Source organism: Nannospalax galili, unplaced genomic scaffold, assembly GCF_000622305.1.
Source record: "Nannospalax galili isolate Female #2095 unplaced genomic scaffold, S.galili_v1.0 scaffold250, whole genome shotgun sequence".
Taxonomy (NCBI): domain Eukaryota; kingdom Metazoa; phylum Chordata; class Mammalia; order Rodentia; family Spalacidae; genus Nannospalax; species Nannospalax galili.
In genome coordinates this window covers 79,176-92,776 of record NW_008328329.1, presented here as the reverse complement: position 1 = coordinate 92,776, position 13,601 = coordinate 79,176, and the positions used below count along the sequence as shown (strand labels likewise).

The window sequence follows — 13,601 nt, the reverse complement described above, 5'->3', positions numbered from 1 at the left end:
TTTTTTGATTTTTTAACCTTTTGTACAGGGCCTCACTACATAGCCCAGGCTGGCCTAGAACGCTCCATCTTATGCTTCAGCCTCCTGAGTGCTAGATTCTAGGTGTGCATCACCACACACTGTTTTATACATTTTCTAATGAGCCCACCAGAGTGTCCTGTGGTGGCCTGGCCACTGACTCCTCAGCAGTTAGGAAGCTGTGCTTGTCCCCTCAGTCCTCACATCTGGACCAAGCACCTTCTGAGTAGTAGGAACATGTGTGTCCCCACAGGAGAACTGCCTGAGCCTCTGTGATGAAGGGCTCACGCTCCTCTGCCTCTCTGGCACCCACAGCTTGCACACTGTCCTTTTTCTCCAGCATCCAGTTTGTACTCCACTGGTAAGCTGCAAGGCAAGCTCCTACTTAAAAACCCTTGTTTCTTTCTAAAGACTCCCTCTGCCCCAGGTCGAGGGCCCAGCCAGACCTTGTTTTATGTTGACTTTTCCCTCTGAGTTTCCATTGTTCATCCTGTGACTCCAGCTTCCCAGAATGTCAAACCTTAATCGTGTATCCCGGCCAGCTGCACATGGACCCCGCTGTCCTCCAGGGCTTCTGCAGCCTCTGCCACTCAGAACCTGCATCTAAGAAGTTGGGGGCATCTCAGGCCTTGCAGCAGGTGTGTTATTTCTCGGTTTTGTCTGCTGGGCTGGGGGCTTCCTCACCACAGATAACGTGAAGGAAGACACGTCAGGAAGTAGAGGTGCCTGCCAGCTCTCAGGGAGCTGGCCAGTAATGCCCTGGCCTTTGTGTCCTTTAACCTCTGGATCTCCAGGAGATTGGGTTATAAATGAGCACAAGGATGATTCATAATCCCTTGGTCTGCCTTCCATCGGGCCCACATGCTCTTGGGTGCTTGTAGAAAGGAGGCCTGAAAGAGTTCTCAGAGGTCAAAATCGTCCTGGTAATTTTCTTAGAAATAGAATTAGGTGGGTCATTTCAGACCATGTGGCCATTAGGAATTTCTGCACGGGTCCAGGACCATCGTCATCTGTGATGTGGCTGCCCCAGTGTGCCTTCTGAACCAGCATCCCCAGCACCCCCATCACAGAGAATGGAAGCCCAGGGCCCCTCCTCCGCTGTGTAAAGCCAGAACTTAGCATGGAGCCCCAGGTGGCTTCTTGACGAATCATGCTGGAAGGGTGTCAGTTCCAGGTGGCAATTAATCTCCATCTAAACCCTGTGTGGTTGCCAAGCTCTGGCAGAGACATAAATGAAAGAGCATTTCCAGCTTCTAATAATGGCAACTTTTATTGAACCCTGCTCAGATTGTTATTAAATTGTGACTATGACCCATGTTATGTCCATATAAAAGGTAAGAAAATCACACACCTGTGGGTAATGACGTTACGTTCTTTAGTGTATGGACCTGTAAGTCCCACAGAGAGAATTATCAATCGCATGACACTGTCATGGCTGGAACTGAAATTTATAGCAGTAAATTGCTTTAGAAACGTGTCCAGGCAGACAGTGGCTTCTGAGGAGGTATGTGTGGCTTTACAAAAGTTTGAGTGTGCATGACACATGTCCAGTGGTGGCAGTTTCAGACGGGAGTGCAAAGATTGGCAATACCATCTCAGCCGAGATCCCAACGGCCACCACTCTCTCTCCATCAACTGTATCTTCTGCATAGACCATGAAGAAGGAGGGGGACCTCTGAGGACCCAGATGAAGGGATACAGGGCTGGTTACTACAGAGGCAGAGGGCATTATTGGGAGTAGAGTTGTGATCTAGTGGTAACAGCCTGCCAGGGAAGGCCGTTTGTGATGGGGATGGATAAGGCCAACTGAACTCCACACCTGAAGGGGTGGGGCCTATGCTGTGTGGAGGCTTTATGAGTAGGCAGACACGGATGCAGCTGGGGAAGTGTGGCCTAGGTGGAGGCGGTGACCCTGCAGTAATGTCCTCTGTGGGGTCAGGACTCTCATCTCCATTGTGCGGGAGCCTTACTCAGCTGAGATGAAGCTCTTCTCGGGAGACTCCTCTAATAAGTGACTCTAACTGAAATGGCTTGGGTTCCCTTTAAGGTCAACCCTGGTTCTATTGGTTATCCTTTGCTGTATAACAAGCTTTTCCAAATTAAGCAACTTAAAGCCATCCTTTTTATCTATCAGTCATGGTGGGCCAGAGATCAGGAACAGATCATGAGGGCCTCTAGTTGTTAGCATCATCTCAGGGCTCAGTGGGGAAGGGCCTGTCCCAAGCCAGTGCCACCAGCCTCAGCCCTGCAGGGTGTTGGCCCCAGGCAGGTTCCCATGGACCTTTCTCCAACAGCCCATGCCTGGTAGTTGGCTTCCCTCAGGGCTGGAAGGACAGCTAGAGATTTGTCAGCTCATCTCAGAAGTGACCTCCATCATGTTTACCATGTTCCTCTCCCTCCATGGAGTCCAGGACCAGCCATGCTGACCTCTCATGATCAGCTGGTCAAGTTCAATCTGATGACTTTGCCAAAGGTCTGTATTAGTTTGGTTTCTATCATTGTGATAAAACACTGACTAAGACCAACTTGGAGGGGAAAGGGTTTATCTGGCTTTCAGGTTACAGCTCCTTATTGAGGAAAGCTGTGGCAAGAACCTGGCAGGAGCTGAAGCAGGACCATGGTGGACCTGCTCCCTGGCTTGCTCCCTCTGGCTTGCTCAGTTTCCTTTCCTATACAGCCCAGGCCCACCTGCCCAAGGATGGCACCACCCACGGTAGGCTAGGCCCTCCCACATCAGATAGCAATCAAGAAACTGCTCTGTGGACATGGCCACAGGTCAGTTTGATCTAGGAAATGCTTCAGTTAAGGTGCCCTCTTCCTGGGTGACTATGGTTTGTGTGAAATTAACCAAAATAATTTCCTGATGTATCCATTTTCTAAACTTTCTGTAATGTAGTTATGAACCATTTTAACTTATGGTTTATGAGCAGGGTATAGTAGTGCATGACTGTGGGGAAACTGAGGGCTAGCCTGAGCTACCTAGCAAAACCCTGTCTCAAAAAAAAATAAAGAAGAAACATGGTCTCCTACACATTCTCTCTCCAGCCTTCTCCTAAGATCAGCCTGTCTCAAAAGGGCAGCAACTCAGAAACAGCCATGTTAGCTAGTGATCTGAGGCCTGAGGGTCACCCCAAGGTTCCTGAACATTCCACCCTCCTGGTCTCCTGGACCAAGAAATAGAGAGGCTAGTCAGCCTCTGCAGAGCCACCGTTGTCCACCCAGCAGGAGTCAGGCACAATAGGGAACCACACAGTGTGGGTGCTGCGTGATGCACCTGTGAGTTTCTGGTTGCATCTATGATTGTATTCATTTAACAAAAATCAATCCCAAAACCATAGATCAGATCCCTAAGAATCAATAACTAGTTGAAACAGAAGGCAGAGTGATAATCTACATTTCAAATTATCAAGCTTCATTATCTAACACCTGACCGCAAACAAGGAGGGATGTGTCCCCCAGCTCTCACCAACACTAGACCAGCCAATCACCCACCAGACCACAAAACAGACAACAGAGGATATGAAGACCAGGTGCTGTGGGCACACGTGCACCATGTATGTGGTCTCTGTGCTGTTCTTCAAGAGGCACAGGACAGAGTGGGCTCTCCCAGCAAAGCCATCATCCTCTGTAAGTATGTGGCCCTGTCAGCTGGAGCTAGAACTTTCACACATAAAACCCAGGTCACCGCACAGCACAGAGTCTGTACTGCATGGCCCAGACCTAAGCACAGGAAATGGGGACAGCTGCGTGAGCCTGCGGAGAGGCAAGTCACACGGCTAATGCTTCCGGTCAACACCTGAACACCAGAGGAGCCTCATTCCTAGCTTTCCATGGGCACATCACACAGGAGACCCAGAACACGGTAGCTGTCTTCTTCACAGACAGCTGTGACTATCGAGCTGCCTTTCAAATAACACCTGCTACTGTGGCATGGGCAGAGCGCTGCATGATCTGGCAGAGACCAGGGAGCCCACGGCCCATGTTGGAGCTTCTCACTGCTCACCCATTGCTGGCTGAAGACTGAGGCTAAAGCAGAGATCACAGGAGCAAGGAGAGAGACAGAGACAGAGACAGACAGAGACAGAGAGCCAGAGAGAGTACATTTGCTGAAACTTCAGTGTCTGACCACCAGGCTGGTTTCCTCATCTGTAAAACTGGAATAGCATGGCACAGGTCACCTGGTTTCTGGGTGAGGGAAGCAAAATGTAATCTGGAGAAGCAGCTGAGGGGACTTCAGCTGCCACCGACTTACCTCCACTTATGCAAAAGTACAATGGTGCACAGGATGGCTGAAGAGTGTGCATGTGTGTGTCATTGTGCAAGCCTGCGTGAGCTGTCTGAGCATGCGTGTGAAGTGGTGTACATGTTACTGTGCACATGTGTCAGCTGTGTGAACATGTGTGTGAGATGGTCTGCATGTGGGCTAATATGAGTATATACATGGGCTGAGCATGTATGTGTGTGAGCAGTGTGTATGTGCGTGAGCAGTGTGACCATGCATGTGAGGTAGTATGCACTTGGGTTAGTATATACATGCACTTAAGATATTTATGCATGTGTGTGAGCTCTGTGTTAATTTGAGCATGTGTGTGCTATGTGAGCAGTATGTGAGTCACATGATCATTCATGTGTGGTGGTGGAGGGTTAGTATGACAATGTGTATAAATTATGTGCACATTTGTAGCATGTGAGGATGGGGATAATATGAACATGTATGAGCTGCATGAACATGCATGTGAGCTATGTGGGGTGATACGTGTGTACATTGTGTGAGGTGGATGCACGTTTGTTGAGGTGGTTTGGGCGTGGCTTAGTGTGGAACCACTGCTCTTACCTGAGGCAACTCAGTGGCTGATGGAGGTACCGGTAGTATATACAGCCTGGATACTCTGGGAAGAGGGCTAAGCCATGTCCAGGGCAGAACAGCACAAGAACTTACCACATTACCCTAAATGTGTGTAATTTAAAACTTACTGTTTTTATCTCTGGAATTTTCCATTTAATACCCTCGGACCACAGTTAACTGTGGGTCACTGAGACCACAGAAAGTGAGACTGCAGATATTGGGCATCTCCTACACATATATATGGAATGGTAACAGGTCTGTATCATTTGATGAGGCCAGAGGACTCAGCACTGGGTGCCAAGCAAGTATAAGACAGCAGACTGTAGCCGCACTGGCCAGAGCCCCCAGGGAAGGGAAGGCAGTGGCAGGTGGAGCCCCCTGCCTGCCAACACATATTATGTGGGGAAAAGTTGGTATGTGTGTTCTGGGGCACCTTTTGTACACCTGGTCAGTCGGATGAAAGCGCCAGCCTGATGGGTCTGAGGAAGAGACAGTGGACTCTTTAGTGGAGGACAAGAGTCATTCAGTGGCAGGAGATCATCAGATGCAGGGCAGTGGACATCAGGACTATCTCAATACAAGGAGAAAAGTCAGTCTGAGTGTCCCCCTGAAAAGTGGCAGAATTTGGTCACAGGGAAGACGAGAGGTGGCCTCAAACCTCACCCCAATGATGGATATTCAGGACATGGAGGCTGTTGTCATGGAAACTGGGAAAGCCAGTGGAGGAAACATGATGGTCCGGTTCTCACCAGGCTTGGACAGCAGGTGAGGGTCTTCCTTTATAGCATCCCCCAGAAATCCTCAGACATGCTCAAACAAAATTAGAAATCTAACTTGATCTCTTTGAACCATTCTTCACTTGTGACTCCCCCAAAATGTGTGACCTAATCACTTGTTTCTCTGGTCTCATCTCCAGTGGACTTTGAATATTTAAAATATAAATCCTAAAAGAAAGATCACCTCTTACCACTAAGAATATATTTTAACAAGTCATTTCAAAAGATTCGCATCCTGGTACTATGTGCCTAAGTTCATCCGGTAGCAGCTCACTCCTCTGGGTGACAGAGTGAGGCTGCAAGGTTGTAGTAAGACTGTAGCTTCCTAAGGCCTTTCGCGGACGGCTGTAAGGACATTCCCCCTGCACTGTGAACTACTTCATGAGACCTTCTGCTAACATGAACCATACCTGCCAAAACGCGAGCAAGTCATGTTGAGTCTGCATAGAACTGTTGGGGCTTTTATTATTATTCAATTAACTATCGAACAGCTTTGGGAGAATTCGTATGGAATCATGAATTACTGTTTCTCAGTCAGTGACAGCTAAGTCTCACAGTATTCTACATGTTTCAGGGGAGCACCTGGCTGATCCCTGAATTTTTGTTCACATTCAATCTAAATACTTGTTAGTGCATCTGCACTATGATATTGGAGAAGATCACTTTATAGCTGTTGCTTCTCGGTGGACTTGCTGCAGGAAGGCAAGCTTGCAGGGCTGTGGCTGTTCATTCATTTAATTGGAGCATGTTTCTGTACATTAAAATACACATATTCATTTCTCTTAAAGAATGTGTGAACCGTGCACTGCTGAATTACATAATTGTGAAACAAGCATTTACCTGAATTGTTCTACTTTTAACTCCAAAGCAATTCAAAGAAGACTCTGCTTCCAAACAATTATAATGGACCTGTGGTCTGGACCTGATAAAATGTATGGCAGAGTGTTTAACCAAAAAATAGAGATGCCCTGGAAATTCTCCACAGAGGGATCTTGTTTCCTTTCATCAAAACACAATGGTCCATTTCATAAAAGTTAGATTTCCATTTCTGCGGTAATGAATCCTTCTTACAAATGTTCAGTCGAAGGAATGTTAGCTCATTTTTATGAGGAATAAAATTTAGTCATATATATATATATATATATCCCTAAATAACAACTATTAAACATGCATTTATAGCATTATTTTGTAAATGATAAATAGTTAGATCTTTCCAAGGAAGAAAACAGAAAGCTGTCCACCTTGTAGACACTGGAATCTGAGAATCAAACCAGGTGAGCCTCTGGGGTGAGACTGTTCTATTCATAAAGGCCTGCCTTGTGAGCAGTCGCCTTTTAGAACACTACTTTTAATGGTCAAAAATAATATCAGTAATAATAAAGGCCTGGGGTTTGTCATGTCCTTTGAATTATAATTTCAAATTTTCAGAAAAGTCAACAAAATCCCCACATATTTGTTAACCAACCTACCCAGTATAAATTTTTGCTGAAACACACTTTTTATTTTTTTTAAAAACTTTTTTTTTACATTTATTTGGTGGGGTACATGTGCCATGGTGTGTGTGTGGAAGTCAGAGCACAACTTGTGGGAGTCCTTCCTTCCACTATGTTCGTGGGTCCCAGGGATGGAACTCAGGTCTTCAGGCTTCGCAGCAAGTGCCTTTACCCACCCAGCCATCTTGCTTGCCAGAGTTTTTTATTTTAAGGACGTAGCTTCATGTAATTGGAACTAGCCACTAAGGAGCAGAAGCTTTGTTTCATAGTTTGGTCCTTATTTCTTCGTACCTACAAACTTTAGACCAATAAGTATATGAGCCAGCATGAGTACTTGACAGAGCTGAGCTGTGCTGGTCATTCTTTTTACCCTCCCCACAAAAGTGACTTCTATTTTTCCATGTTGATTAAAGAATTAATTCTTTTTTTTTGAATTAAGGTAAAAGATTTGAGTGAATATTTTCAGTATTTCTCACTATGCTGATTAAAGAATTCTTTTTTTCCTGAAGTAAAATATTTGAGCAAATAATTTCAGTATTTCTCAGCTCCTCTCAATTTTAAAGTGAGAGTATTGTTTTAAAGTGAGAGCAGTGTCTGATGACTCACAAAAGCAAAACAGCAATCACCTTACCTCAAAAGTCTCTTGTTCTTGAACTTGATTGTTGGGTGGGATGAAGTTTGCTTACAGTCTTCAAGGGTGGGTAGCAGGCTCTCTTGGCACCTAGGACTGATCTGCTGATCTCCCAGAGACTGTCCTTGAAAAAAACAGAACAAGTACTTACTGACAGAGTCACACAAGCAGACCATCCTAGCACCAAAACTCATACCTGCACTGGGACCACAAAATGTCATTCTCTTTAATATATACAGAAATGATGCTACAAAAAATTAAGCTCTGGTTCCATTTTAAATTATAATTTTAAATCATTTTTATAAATGGATTCCTAAATGAAGAGTATTTTAAATACTATTTGTGAGCTATAATTATAAATTAGTGTTTATTTTTTAGTTTCCTGAAATCAAACACTTTTAAATCATTTTCTACCTTTCCCACCTCTTACATTCCTGAGGTGGTGTTTTGTCTCACCATGAGCATGTTTCCTCTATTTTGTTTAAATCTACATTTTCTTTGATAATTCCATGAGCTGGAGATTGACTGCAACCACTTAGATGGGTGCCCTACTGAAGTCTGCTGTTCCCTACATTGAAAATAAGATTCTCATCACAGGACATTAGTTTTCACACATGACAAATGTGAAATGCACTTTAAAGGAAGAATTAACAGAGACCAACAAATCATTTTTAAACTATAGGGTCTAGAGATTTTGTACGTCTTGTGGAGTTTTATATCTGCTGGATCGCTTTTTAAAATTTATCAGGCAAGCAGCCCTAATGTCTATGTGAATAATACAGTCATTTGTCATATGTAAAGGATTTCAATCAACATGTCTCATATTTTGTGTTGTTTACATTTTTCTGGAAATGTTATTGAAATATCATAAATTGACATTTATTATTAAATGAAGTCTAAACCCTCATGATTTAAAAAAAAATAATACCATCTTTCTTGGGGGTAGCTGAGTCATGATTGTTGAAAGTTTTATAAAAGACTTTCAAGAATTTCCACTCTTTCCCTGCCCTGGCAGTGAGAAAGGAGTTTTAAAGGAAAGGAGCCAGGAACCCACTGGGTTAGTATCTCAGTTTCTAGGCTCAAAGGGTCGGTGCCTGGAGTAGAAAAGCTTTCTTTCCGAATCCCCTGGACAGCAGATGTGCCTGGCTTTGAGAATGGACCAGCATCCTGGGTCCTCTCCAGCAAGACTGTGGGTCTGCTGGCTCTCCACTGCAGGGCCAGGCTCCCCCAGGCATCCGCAGCCAGAGGTACCCCAGGACACCCGTGTGAAAACTGACTTTTCTAGGTAAACAAACAAAACAAAACTGCAGGGCGCCTTTAAGGCCATCTTCCTCTTGAAGTGACCAAAATGCAACTTACTAAATATTATCCGTCCTTCCTCAGAACACTGGAAAGGCAGGTCAGCTGTTGGAGTCGGATCGAGCATGGGGCTCAGACTTGGCGAGTGGAAGACCCTTTGAGACACTGGGAAACTACCTAAAGTAGATCAAATGTCTGTGCTCACTGATTTTCTCGTCCTGTGGTGCTCGTAGAAAGTCAAGCTGTATGGGCTGCCTGGCCCTGAGCCGGTGCCCTGTTCTACACCCCATCTGCCTGGGCCCTGGCCCTCTCAGGCTGCCCGGGACACCGCCTGGACCTGAGGGGCTGCACAGATCCCATACTTACCTGGCTGGTGGCTCCCGACCATGTAGGGTGAGAAGAGCAAGACAGGCATGTCAAAAGGGTGGCGTGCCCAGCCCCTGCCACCTTTGGGGTCCCCTTAGGCGCGTAGCGGTCCTCAGATCGCGCCTCCCGCTGAAGTGGTGCAGCCGCCGCCGGGGCCGGGAACTCCTAGAGGCTGTGCGCACTCCTATCCCCTCCAGCGCGCCCCCGCGGGCCCTCCCAGATCTCTGGGCGCCGGGTGCTGTTGCTGCCCCAGGCAGGGCCTGGATCCAGGCGCACCTGCCAGACCCCTGTTCGTCCCCCGGCCCCCAACGTCCCTAAGGCGCTGTGACTGCATCAGCACACCGACCTGGGCAGCTAGCTAGGTACGGGGCGCGGGGGGGGTGGGTACATCCTCGCATTGGTGCTGGACACTGGATCCCCTGACCCTAAAGATACCGCAAAATATCTGGGAGGCCGAGCCTCCCATCGTGGAATGGATACTGGTGCCCCCATCCCAGGGTCCTGTGATCCATTCTCCAAGCCCTGGTGGGGGACGACAGGGAAGGAGGGAAAAGGAGGATAGGCAGGAAAGAGTAGAAAGAGAACGAGAGAGAGAGAGAGAGAGAGAGAGAGAGAGAGAGAGAGAGAGAGAGAGAGAGAGAGAGGAGGGGGAAGGGAAGGGAGGTGGGGGGAGGAAGGGGAGGAGGAGGAACAGCGCTCACGCATAGGGCGTTGCTATGGAGAGGCCGGTTGCCAGCGAGGCTGAGGGCTGCAGGTCCCCTCCTCCCGGCCTTGCTCCAGCTCCACGTCCTTTCCCCAGCAGGCTTCCTACTCTTCCCGCCAGAGCTCCCAGGGCCTCCGCGCTCGACCAGGGTGACACCCCCTTGACTTCCTCTCTGGTTCTCAGTCCAAGGCTTAACCGGGAGTCACTTTGGAGGCTGCCTGGGAACGACAGGCACCCAAGTGGGCAAGCCCTGAGTATGATGGCAGGGTGGAACAGAAGCCACCAACCATTCGGGTCCTTGTCGGTACAGGCCTTTGCCCAGCAGGCTGCAGAGCCAGGCCTCGGGTACCAAGTGTAAGGAATGAGCCTAGGGCAGCAGAGGGAAGCCACAGCAGAGAGGCTTTCTCCTGTGAGCCTGGTGTAGGGCCCTGGGGAGGGTCACCACGCTGGAACCGATTTGCAGGGGAGTCTGCAGGGACTATCCTCTGGTGTAGGGGCACAAGTGATTGACCATTCCTCACCTACTGTATGGGGCGGAGGTGGGGTGCACTAGTAGGCAGATGCACGGCCACCTCAGGCCCTGGAGCTGTCCCTCCAGCCCCTGTAGATACAAAAATAAAAGTAGAACTTAAGCCTGCGGCCAGAGGAAGCCTAGTTTTTAGGACGCTGCAGAAAAAAGCAGGTGCTCCATAACATTGGGCCAGCGGTTCTGGACAGCCCCTTACTGGGAGCCCTGACCTGGATTGGCTCTGTCGTCTCTGCCGGGCGGGTCTGGGGCATCACTGGGGTGGATGGGAACTAGGCAGTATCAGCCTCACCCCGCCAGGCCTAGGGTGGGGGTTGTGGAGTATGCCCCGAGGGGCCCGAGGCGGACTCCGCGGGCAACGGGTGTGCGGCGGGCGGGAGGGGCATCGGGTGGTGCGGCCGTCTCCAGCTGTCCGGAGTGCAGGGGAACAATGGGGAGGCGGCAAGAGAAGGGACAGGAGGGGGGCGCCGGGGTTTCCAGAAAAAGGGGAACTAAAGAGCCCTCCTCAGACTGTCATCTGCCTGTGACAGGATCTGCTCCCCCGCGCCTTCTTTTCTTCCCCTTGTTCCTGCAGCTGTGGGCCTTGGGAGAGCGCATTGTACGCACAGATGTTGGGTTTCAGTTCTCCGGTTCCCGGCCGCTCCGTGGGGGCGCAGCGCACCAGGGATGCCCAACCAGTGTCCGAGCCCCCCTGGGGCGCGCAGGGGTTGGAGAGGGACATAGTGAGATGAAAGTCGGGGAGCGCCAAGCAGTAGCGCAGAAGCCGCCCCCACCCAGGCAGGTTAAAGAACCCAGCGGCCTCTCCGGAGACCCCCTGACTGGCACAGGCCCGCCTGACTCCAGCCTTGAGTCTATACTTGGGGACGGGGTTGGGGGTGCAGGTCAGAAAATTGCTCCGAGGCTCCAGAGACTGGAAGGGTCGTTCTGTGCCCTGCCCCTCTTCCGCTCAGGACTGTGATGCAAACTAAGACTTTGACCTAGGCTGGGGACTAGTGCTCTCAAGGACAAGCCCAACCCCTTGTCACTGCCGCCTCGATCCAGCATTTTGGCTGGCTGCCGCATAGTTGGCCTGGACCAAGTGGAGGCAAAGTCTCATTAGTACCTATGTGCAACAGACAGCTTCCTACTCGTATCTAGGTCCTAAAAACTGGAGAAAGGGTTCACGTACTGTGAGGGGGGGGGGAGATTCCCTAAGTAATAAGCATGGCTGTTTGGGAAGAGAGAAAAAGCCCTCCTTGGCAAAACTGAAATAACTCGAAAGAACGATTTGCTGGGATTTTTTTTTTCCCCTTGGAGTTTCTTCACAACCCGCCCCTTCCCAGAGGCAAAGGTTGCAGCAGTAGGGCCATGGAGACTGACTTTTCTGGGCTCCCTCACCCCAGCGCTGTTCTAAACTTATCCAGAATGAAGTGTGGTTTAAGGATGAAAGAAAGAACCGGCGAAGGCCCAGGCTCCGGCTGTGTGGGTGACTGACAACGCTGATGTCCATTCATAGTCTCGGGCGGGAGAGGGTGTACTGAGAGCCGCGGCCCCTTAGCCAATTTCTGTCAGCAAAATGTGGGGGGGGGGGGGACGACATCGCTATAGCAACCGGTGGCTGGGCCGCGAGCCGCGCCGCCGCCGGCCGGGTGCGCGCGGGGCCGGATATAAGGCGGGGCGCGGCGGCCGCGCCGGTTTGGAGCTGCGCGCGCGGCCGGCGGCCCTGCGGGGATCGTCCCGACCCCGGTCCTGCACCCGCTCACGCAGCGTCGGGACCGAGTGTGCCCAGCCTAGGGGCCGGGTCGGGGCGGAGCACCGTGAGCGGCGCGGAGAGGCCTCCCAGAGCTGCCTGCACCTGCGGGCTCCGAGCCGGTGTCACCGCGCTCCCGCTGCCGCTGGGACGCACGGCACCTTTGTCTCCACGCGCTGCCTAAGAAGTTTGTGGTCAGAGGCAGGATGGCCCCAGTCGTCTGTGGTTCCAGTGCAGGGAAGCAGCTGGTCGTGATGATGGCGCCGCTGTTGCCAGCGGCCGCTGTGTCCCGAACCGGTTGGCCGGGCGCACGCCCCCACCTCCTGCCTGCTTCGGCACCCAGCGTCCGCCCAGCTGCAGGTAACTAGGGACTTCCAGCCCCGGCGCAGGCACTGGGTGGGGCGGTCGGATTGGCCGTGGCGTAGGAGAAAGGAGTGGGTGGGGCGGGAGGGATCCAGAGGGGATCCCCTCTAGGGCATCGCCAAGCGTGTAGGTGGCAGGGCGCCGAACAGAACCTTCCAGGGGTTGAGGATGTGCTTGGGGGGCCCAGATGTACAACCTAGGCATGCCCAGTTTCGGGGGTAACTGACGGCTAGGACACCTGTCAAAGGTTCAGCCAGTGGGCAAGACCGGCATTTGGGATCGCCAGGCGGGTCTAGGGCGGGGAGCCCCAGCTGGCGGCTCTTCCTGAGCTCACAGACTAGGAAGGAGAGGCAGCTGCCCCAGGTCTGCGTCTCCAGGACACTGCCTTGCGGAGACTGCTTGGGACGGTGGCCTGCCGACTTCTCCCGGCAAGCACTCCTCTCCGCAACGCTGGCCACACTGGGCAGTTCGCAACCGGAGAAAAGGAGGCGGGCTAAGAACCGGTGAGGGCTCGTGGATAGGGAGGGTCCGGGAAGGAAAGAGAGCGGTAAAGACAGGGCGGCCCGCACCGAGAGGAGCCGGCGTGGGGGCGTTTTCCTCCGGGTACATTTTGGGGAGCTCTTTGCCCTCCTCTCCGGGATTCCGAAGTGTGCCTCCGTGGCAAAGGGGCATCCCAGGTGGCGGCGAGTTAAGAGGACCAATTGGGCCCGGGGCGGGGCATTAGAGAAGCAGGTGGGGCCGTCGGCAAGAGCCTGGAACCCTCTGAACTCCCCCGACCCTTGAAGAACCGCCTCGGCGCCTCCATCTCCTTTCCCCCAATGGAAACCTGTCTTTTTTCCCCACCCCCACCG

The 13,601-nt window shown here is 50.8% G+C and overlaps 1 long non-coding RNA gene across 1 annotated transcript in view; it reads right to left on the bottom strand.

The window, feature by feature from the left end:
- LOC103725761 overlaps positions 1-10,008 on the bottom strand; it is a 21,540-nt gene extending 11,532 nt beyond the window's left edge. The window contains exons 1-2 of the long non-coding RNA XR_606872.1: positions 9,430-10,008; positions 7,765-7,888 (exon numbers count right to left, since the gene is read on the bottom strand). This is a non-coding gene — a long non-coding RNA (uncharacterized LOC103725761). The remainder of the gene's footprint in view (positions 1-7,764; positions 7,889-9,429) is intronic.
- Positions 10,009-13,601: the final 3,593 nt, after the last annotated feature.